We start from the raw sequence: 7,753 nt of genomic DNA, 5'->3' as shown, positions 1-7,753 counted from the left end.
CCAAAATGCACCAAAAGGGGTAGATCTAGGGCTTTCATGCAATATGTTTCCAAAAAGACAGTAGATCTGAGCTCCTGGAGCACAACCATGCCTAGATCTAAAGGTCAATCAACTTATTACAAACCCTCAAACATACACAAGCTTGGAAATGGTTCAAAGAGGACTTTAATGGAGCTATAAGGGACAATAACCATGAAAACAAGGGGGAAAACGAGTTATACCTTAGGAAACACACTGAGATAGCTCAAAGATGCCTGACCTCCTCTTCTTCTTCTTGATCTACTCTTCTTCCCACTCCAAAACTTCAAGAGGACACACTAAAAGCTTCAAACTCACAAGAAAACAAAGCTTGAACGAGATATAGGGCTCTGAGGGTGAATGGGGGTGAGATTGGGGCGGAAAGAAAGCTTAAATAGGATGCAAACCCCTGAAACTTAGGGTTTCATCCAACAACGGTGACTCGCCGAGTCCAGAATACGGACTCGCCGAGTCGCCAACTTAAAACGTGTCCCGGGTCCCGACTCTACTCGGCGAGTCGGGCCTACCACTCGCTGAGTACAAGGCTAAGAATGCAAACACTTAAACAAATTTCCACATACCGAAATCAGGCGCTACACATCGACTCTACGCTCTAGCAACAATGAGATCTACATCATGATGTGCCGCCAATTATTATTTTTTTTGTAGCAAAATAAGTATTGTTATTAGAGGCATAGTATGTAATGAGGATATAATAATATTACTTACGTCACATGATAATCATCCTCCATGACTATCCACATATAGTCATGTCCAAAACTCAATCATAGAAAAACCGGCCAAATAACTTGTAACATCCACAAAAATTCATAAAATTTTGAACTTTTCAAAACGACCTTTTTTCTAAAGAAGTGTTTACAAGGACCATTGTTCCCAAAAGATTATTTAAAAATCAGAATTGCTTCCAACATGGCTTTCAAAACATTCATATTATCAGAGTTTCCCAGAAATCATAAGTCCAAAACGCGAGGATGTGTACGGTCACGCCTTCACCTTGACACGATCCACTGAAGTGCTTGAAACCATAAACCAAAACTGTAAGCACGAAGTTTAGTGAGTTCCCCCAGAGTACCAACACCCAAATAGATAACATATATGAATAACAACATTCATACAGTGCCTTCAACATGACTGGAACGCCCCACCAACGTACAGGCGATCTGGTATGGCCACAGAGCCTTCAGTCTGACTGAAACACCCCACTGGCCTGCAGTCTATCTGGTACGCTCATAAAACCTTCAACATGACTGGTACGCCTCACTGGGCCTTCATCCTATCTGGACCGTTCTCCGGGCCTTCGGCCAGATTGGTACGCCCCACTGGCCTTTAGTCTACCCGAGACGCCTTGGGTCTATTGGCCTTCAGCACAAAGTAGGTCCGACTCAACCCAACCACACATAACCATGTCGACATATACATAACAAATAAGCATACATATAACATATCGATACAAATATTATCGGGTTTGTTGACTGGCAGCACAAAGCATTACAGTCTCAACCCAACCACACTACATCAACATATGCAATCGGTAAACATATAACCATAGCAGATAACAGGCATTTCTAACATATCACTACAGTACAACAATATACTAAATACCAAAAATCCAAAGAATGCATGGCCATATATACCCAGAGGTGAGATAGTCAGCCGTAAAGGGGATCCTACTCTAGAACCAACACCAAACAAGGAACATGTAAGAAAGCTTAGATCAAGAGTCCTCAGTCTATCATACATGACTATATACAGTCCCTAGGGCATCCCTTTACTAACAGATAACCAAAACTAGTGGGCCAACATTAGTGCCTTCGACCCACAGGTACAGTGAAGCGAAACTCACATCGAATGCAGAAGCTCCCTGAAAGAACTCCCTAGTTGCTGCCCTACCGGCATCACGAGCTATCAATACCAACATCACACCCAATTAGCAATTGGCTTCCATGCTAGAATCCATAATCCTTACTTGGGGTAAAATGACCATTTTACCCCTGACCCAACATTAACCAAAACTGAGGCCCAAAACCAAAAGATCCACAAAGGACAACTAATGGCCCAATTTTCCAAATTGGGCCCAACCCCATATGGGTCTTATCTTAAGCCCATAATTTTCTTAATTACACTTTTGATTACCTCAAATACCTCCTTAGAATAACTTGGTCAAAGATAGGGTCAAAAGTCAAGGTCATCGGTTTGAGTTGACCCAACTCACCAAGTTGTCCATCAACTTGTCGAGTTCCTCTATCAATCTGCAAAGTCGGGGAAAACCGAGGCAATTTGCCGAGTTTATCCATAAACTTGTCGAGTTCTCCAGAAACCTACATCTTAATACATTAAGCACTTAATCCATAAGGACATGGCCCCAAAACATAGATCTGACTTCCTTGAGCTAGAAAATCATGTAAAGTTGCCAACTTTACGTTCATGCATGTCTAAATGAAGCTCTTAAGCTTAGAATGGACTTAATAATTGACTTAATGCATGAATGACACCAAAATCCTCATAAAGTTTGCAATTTTAAGCTCAAGGGTACCAACATGAACTCAGATCTGAAATAACAATTCCTTAAATGACTTCACTCCATCATCATCCCCCAAAAGAGGCCAAAACACAACAAAACCACAAATGAGAAGATCTAATCATCTATAAATCAAGTTATGAACTTGATACCTTAAAGTGACTGCAAGAAATGGAGTGATTCTAGATCCAAGAATTCCTTCTCCATGCTAGAAACTTCAAGATCTTCCATTTCCTTCACAATACACAAAATGAACACCAAGCTTCCTTCCAAGGGTGCAAGATCTTCCATTTCCTACAATTTGTTTTAGGGTTTTGATAACAATGGAGGCTGATAAGGAGGCCAGAAAAAGGACTTATTGCCTTTAAATAGGGTGCAAGACCCTAAAAATTAGGGTTTCCTTCCCAGCTGCCAACTCGCTGAGTTAAGGCTCCTCAACTCTTCGAGTTGGTTCATTTAATTCTTGCAATTCTTCCATCTTAAACATATTGAGTTGGTCCCTCCAACTCGTCGAGTTGACCTAGAAATAGGGTTATTCTCAACAATTTCTCTTTAAGATTTCGGATGTTACAACTCTCCCCTACTTAAATTAGATTTCGTCCTTGAATTTGCTCCTTACTAACACTCATACCAAAACAACAATTGATGAATGCACCCGAAAATTCTACATATATAATGACCTTCCCAAAACAATTAAACCCAAAATAGAAACTGCCAACCAAAAGAAGAATAACCCAGAATCCCATGCAAAGACCCAATCTTATGTATCCGAACTTGGGTATCAAATTGGTCTGACTCCCTGACAGACCACCCCAACTAAACTGATTGCTAAAACCACGACACTTATCCATCTAACAATCTATCCAACCTTTAATGACAACAATTCCATAAACAAACAAGAGATACAAAATACATACTTCCTCGATTGTCGGCCCGATACATAGCTGATAAGAGCCCCAAACCTCATCACTTGCCCTTCATTTACAAGATGGAGCCATTCAGGAGCGCAGACACATAAGCTAAATTATGAACCCTCCAACTGATGCCTTTGACATACAGAGTTCTTAACCCCCTATGCTATGGATACGGACCTTGCATGGAACCACTCGCGATTCCTAACATGAGTTTCCGCAAAAAGCCTGCTCGAAAATGGCTAACCATGATACCTCCTCAGGGAACCTTCCCTAAAACTGATGAATATCCATTAAATCTACCCCCAATCCCCAATTGGGACACTACTAGAACCATGAAGAATGATCATCAAAACACACCAACCACAAACTTAACCCAAAACCAAACCATGTGATGTACCCAAAATCTTAACAACCCTTGACTCTTTGCTATGCCATTACCAACCGTTGTTTCGACGAGAAACGATGATCGAACCATGAACTTTTGCGATACATCCAACCCTTACCGGTCCCGGTGCACCCCCACCGGTGAACAACTAGAATTATAATGCATACAACTCGAAGACTTGCTGAGTTGAGGCTCCTCAACTCATCGAGTTGGTTCATTAAATTCCCGATATTCTTCCATCTTAAACACATCGAGTTGGTCCCTCCAACTCGTCGATTTGACCTAGAAATACGTTTATTCTCAACAATTTCTCTTTTAGATTTCGGATGTTACATAACTGTGACCAAAAAACAAGGAACCATCTCGTTCTTTATATACACTATGTAAGGTAGGCTCTAAAAGATTATCCAACATTGTTGGTTGTTTCCATGTAACACCTTTCCTCTTTATTTGTATCCATGGGGACTTATACCATATGGACATAACTTTTTGGTGTTGAGAACGCCTAAGAGGTGTTAGCGACGGTGTTTTGTATTCATCCCGCGGAATCTCTTTTACATCTGATGACTTAATATACAAAAACAATTGCTCAGGGCCTTCATTCAGCAACTCTTCGGGGGGTGCCTAACACATAATCATGCTCTCATAAGTCATCGTCATTGTAGTATGTGGTACCAGCATCTGATCCGACGATTGCCTGTACGGTTCAATAATGTATACTTGTAAACAATGCAAAAACATAATGACCATAAGCGATGAAATAATTAAAAATATACCTCCACCGCCTTCGAGGTACCAACATCGTCTCTGGGAGTCTTATTGATAAGTTTTAGAACCATGGCTAAAGTAGCGCCACGCTCTACTAAACGCTCATCTTGTAATCTCAACTGCTCGCGACATTCATTGAGCTCATTTCTCAATTGACAGACCTCGTTTTGCAAGTCACTAATAATTTGGTCCTTGTACGTTGATGGGTCAGAGGTCGGCAGTGGTGGTGGTGGCGGGAGAAATGGATCATCTATTAGTGCCTTCTTTTCTTGAGTCTCACGGGTAAGGGAGTTTTTGGGTGATTGTGTTAGGGAAGGTGCCCTATGAACTTCAGTGTCGGGAAAATCAGGGCCATCAATCCACACCGAGCTAACTATCTACAATTCAACATGTATCTCAGCTTCTGTCACCTCCAACTTCTGTACAAATCTATTATCTTGCTAACAAAATTATAAAATTATAAATAAACATAAATTATATAAAAAAATAATTAAGTAACCATACGCCATCGATTTGTAAAAACTAGTTGTAGCGAGTCTTTTAAAATGACCTCAATTTTGAACATGCAACAACCTGAGGGATTACATTTTGTTGTCGGGTACCAAACAAACTGCTCACCGGAAAAGTCTCAAGAATCATATATGAATGTTAGCAAACAAATAAATAAAAAATTGTTAAAATGTTAACTAACAAAAATAAATAATAATTTTTTCATCATATATTTACCTTAAAAGCGTATAAAAACTCATTTAGGGTGTATGTTATTTTTTTGAGGTTGTTTCTCTTTCGGTTCGTCTGGATGTATATGTTTATCAACCTTATTGAATACAACAACTAGTTGTTTGTACAATTGATCACAAATTATCATCCTCTATGGATATCTGCCACATAAAAGATTATTAACAATTAAATTTCTAAAAAAATATTTGTAACGATAAGTAATTATAATTAGTAATTATAAAATAGACGACATTGTACATGTTGAAATCATCAAGGTTGGATGGCAAATCAAAATACTCTTCTGTAACAGGCTGTTTTTGTAACCGCCCATTGAACCCCTTATCTAACAGGTATAGAAGACATACACGGACTGTATCCTCTTTCAATAATTCATTAAGTGAATGTTTAAACACCATAATAACATCTTCTAGTTTGATCAAGACATTCCTCGAGACCATAGGAAAGGCACAAGAACGAAAGGCGGCGCCGGATGCAGAAGCAGGAAAATAGTCACCAAACCGGAAGTCGATTATGAGAAAAAATCTTTCTTCCCAAAAGACAGCTCATAACCCCCAATCTCAAAAACCATTTCCTCTACTTGGCTTTAGGCGTCGGTGAAAACTTCGTGGAAAAAGACGTAATGTAGAAACAAATGATCCCCATCTACATTAGGAATGTATAATCATCTCCCGAAACATGTATTCTGAAACATAGTCTTGCATTCGGGTCTGTCGCTAAATGCTGCAAGAATTTGCCTACTGATTTTGGGTTTACAGAGTGTAATGGATGCATCAAATATACAGACGTGCTGCACAAATGAAAAATATGTTATCATTTCATTCCGAAATGAAAACTGACCAATATTCCAAACTAGTTTTTGACCAGTTCCTCATGTTCCGGACGAGTTCCTCATGTTCCGGAACAATTCCTCGCATTTCGGAGGCTTCCAGAATGAATTTTTAAGACCCAGAATACTACATTTTGTAACATTCAGAATGCAGGTATTTTCCATTTTAACCCTTGGAATGAAAATTATTTGCAAAGGAGGTCTCTACATACGTTGGGCGTACATATGTGTACACTTAGCATATTAGGGTGGTTTGGACGCGGTCATGCACCATATACGTGAGGCGTACTAGGTCGTACGCGGGGCGTACGTGGCCTAAGACAAAAAAACCCTTATTTTGGGGCATGTACCCTATTTAAGCACTCTTATGTCATTTGGGCCTAACCCTAAATAGCCTCCATTGCCTCTTATCGTCCCTAAACCCTAGTTTGCAAGAGAGTGTGATTCGTGAGCTTAAAAGTGATTTTGGTGGCCATTTTAGTGTGTTTGCAAGAAGGAGAAGGTGGTGATCAAGTCTTGGACGTGGTTGAGCTTCTAGATCCTGCATCTACTTCATCTTGGGAAACTTTTGGAGTTAAAAGTCCATACCTTGCTTATCCTTTTGCTAGTTTAAGTTAGGGTTTGGTAATAAGTCCATTTTTGGTCTATGGATCCTCTCTTGTGAGTTTGAGCAACTCCAGAGGTTAGAAATGTTAGATTTGAGCTCTTTTGGCATGTTAAAAGCATACAAATGCTAGCTTGATGGTTGTTATGGTACCATGCATGAGTTTAAGGTCTTAAAGGGAGTCTTAATGGATAAAATGAGGTGTTGGGTTCCTAAATGGCATGCAAAGGCATAAAGTTGCCAACTTTATGCCCTAGGAACTTTAAAATGACCAAGAACTAGATTTGGATGAAGTGGCTTCATAAATTAAGCACTTAATGGCTCTTTGTGCAAAGCAGCGTGGACGTTGGGCGTACTAGTTTGTATGATGCGCGTACCGCCAAAGAACCCAATTTGCTAAGCGTACTGATGATGTACGTTGTGCGCACGCTTCCATAAAAGTTTTGAGCTTTTGGTGGGATTTTGAGCCATTTGGGCCCTACTTAGCCTTGGTCCTGGACCTATTATAGTATTTGGGCTTTTGAACTTGTTATTGGACCATAGGTGGCATGGTTGGGTCTTTTGGGCCTTGTAGCCCATTATTGTTTTGGACCTTGGATGTTAGGCCTATTAGAGGAGAAAGATTGTTGGGCCTTATTAGAGGAGTTTGGACTTAGGGTTTTGGCCTATGCTTTGAGTTTGTGACTAAATTCTAATTAGGTTAACTTATGTATATTCAGTGTGAGATTTATGGATCGATAGCCGAGCAATATTTTTATCAGCAGTCTGAGGTGAGTCTTCTCACAATATCAATGGGTCGAAGACACTAATGTTGTCCCATTATCTAACATGTGGATTGACAATTATTATAAAATTAATTATTTAAAGACCCTGGGGGTAGCCCGTGACACTTGTGTGAAGACCATGGGGGTAGCCCATGACATTCTTGGTAAAGACCATGGGGATAGCCCATGACAAT

This window comes from Lactuca serriola, chromosome 5 (assembly GCF_051521515.1).
Source record: "Lactuca serriola cultivar US96UC23 chromosome 5, Lser_US96UC23_V15, whole genome shotgun sequence".
Classification (NCBI taxonomy): domain Eukaryota; kingdom Viridiplantae; phylum Streptophyta; class Magnoliopsida; order Asterales; family Asteraceae; genus Lactuca; species Lactuca serriola.
The sequence above is the reverse complement of the archived record's forward strand: the minus strand, read 5'-3'. Positions refer to the sequence as shown.